This window comes from Orycteropus afer, unplaced genomic scaffold, assembly GCF_000298275.1.
Source record: "Orycteropus afer afer isolate SDZICR_OR568_19922 unplaced genomic scaffold, OryAfe1.0 scaffold00138, whole genome shotgun sequence".
Classification (NCBI taxonomy): domain Eukaryota; kingdom Metazoa; phylum Chordata; class Mammalia; order Tubulidentata; family Orycteropodidae; genus Orycteropus; species Orycteropus afer.
Window position 1 is genome coordinate 6,777,615 of NW_006921725.1, and position 2,106 is coordinate 6,779,720.

At 39.6% G+C, this 2,106-nt stretch overlaps 1 protein-coding gene and 1 pseudogene across 1 annotated transcript in view; one reads left to right on the plus strand and one right to left on the minus strand.

Annotated features, from left to right (window-relative positions):
- The window catches only part of DIAPH3 (diaphanous related formin 3), a 923,535-nt gene that overhangs the window by 849,591 nt on the left and 71,838 nt on the right, over nucleotides 1-2,106 (minus strand). The window lies entirely within an intron of this gene.
- Nucleotides 1,037-1,659, plus strand: LOC103200981 (annotated as a pseudogene).

A 2,106-nucleotide genomic window follows, 5' to 3' on the forward strand; every position in this document is an offset into this window, starting at 1 on the left:
TCAAAATAAAAAAAGAAACTAATTGCCATTTAAACGATTCCAACTTATAGCAACCCCCACTGGATTTCCAAGGCTGTAAATCTTTACAGAAGTAGACGGCACAAATCTTCCTTCCGAGGAGCAGCTGATGGGTTTGACGCACTGACCAAATGCCTTATCCACTACACCACCAAAGCTCCTTCCACTACTCCCTAATTATATTTTACTCCCTAAGTAAATTTTCTGGCAACTTAACTCAAAACTTCCTATTCCTGGAAGTTTCCTGCAGGTTGACTGAAAGACAGAGATCAAGTTAGAAAGGCATAGTTCTGCCATGTGGTCTTATAAACCATGTAGAAGAGCTTAGGCTTAACCTATAGATAAGAGGCACAACTAAGCAGTTTCAAAAAGGGTAAAGTAACTACAAAAGATAAGGAAACCAATTCTTCCTAAAGCCTCCAGAAGGGAACACAGCCCTAGCAACACCTTAATTTTAGTACAGTGAAACTGAGAAGTAACTTGCCAAAGGTCAGAATTAATAAGTAGTTCTATGCTATAATGTCTTCCCTAGCAGCCCTTGCCATATCACCTCTTGACTTCCTCTGGTTGCTGTGCAGGTCAATGCTGGTTTTCCCAGCTGTAATTGTGTACTATTTATGTGTCGTAAAATAAATTTAGTGGTTTGGAATCACTATTTTTTTAAGGAAGGAGAGAGAAATGAAAAGGAGTACAAATGTATGGAAAGGAAAAGATCATTATGCTTAAAAATGTTAAATATTGGTTCTTAAAACTTGAGAGAGAGAGGGAGAGAGTGAGTGTGTATGAGTGCAGTCTGAATATATCCTATAGCTCCGAACCAATTATATATATATATTTAATATAATATTTTATTATATTAAAAATTCAAGATATGTACAATGGTTCGTAATAACAAATGGGTGGCACTTTGCAACGTGTATCAAAACATTGTTATTATTATTACTACTGTATTACTGCAGAAGGAAGACAGAGCAATCGACTTTCATAAAGATTTACCACCTCAGGAGGTAGTGGGATCATGGCGGCAGCCGAGGAACTGAGACATGAGGAGTGGGAAGAGGAGGAAGAGCAGTTGGTTCTGGTGGAATTGTCAGGAATTATTGATTCAGACTTTCTTTCAAAATGTGAAAATAAATGCAAAATTTTGGGAATTGACACTGAGAGGCCTGTTATACAGGTGGACAGCTAAGTCTTTGCTGGAGAGTATGAAGACGTTCTTGGGACCTGTGTTATATTTGAAGAAGATGTGGAAGAACATGATGGAGAAGGCAATAATAAAACAGTGCTGAAATACAAATGCCATGCAATGAAGAAGCTCAGCATGACAAAGACTCTTCTGACAGAAAAGAAGGAAGGAGAAGAAAACATAGGTGGTGTGGAATGGATGCAAATCAAGGATAATGACTCCTCCAATAGACCCAACATGATTTGTAGCTTTCTCCATGAAAATGAACATGAGGAAGTTGTAGTTCGGCTCCAGATATATCTTTGGAGTTGAGGGAGCAAGAGATTAAAATGAAAGATAATTCAGACCTGGACATAGAGGATGCTGGTCCTCTTATTGAGATCCCTTCTTTTGATACAGAAGGTTTTATTTTTATGGAAACTGAAGATGCTGCCTTAGATGCCACTCCTAGATGAAAGGTTTCTCATAGTACCTAATCATGAATTTTTTAGTTTTTGTATCAAATAATTGACCCTCTAGTTTCGAGTTGTTCCTCTATTTTATTTTTTGTTGTTGTTGTTGGCTATACACATGTCTAATTATAGCATAACTTTTTATGTTGTTGTTGTTGTTGTTAAGTGCCGTCGAGTCGTTTCCGACTCATAGCAACCCCATGCACAGCAGAATGAAACACTACCCGATCCCGCACCAGCCCCACAATCCCTGCTATACTCGAGCCCATCATCGCAGCCACCGTGTCAATCCATCTCCTTGAAGGCCTCCCCCTCTTTCGTCGACCCTCCACCCTACCAAGCATGACATTCTTCTCCAGGGAATGGTCCCTTCTGACAACATGACCAAAATAGGTGAGACGAAGTCTGGCCATTCTTGCTTCCAAGGAGCATTCTGACTGCACTTCCTCC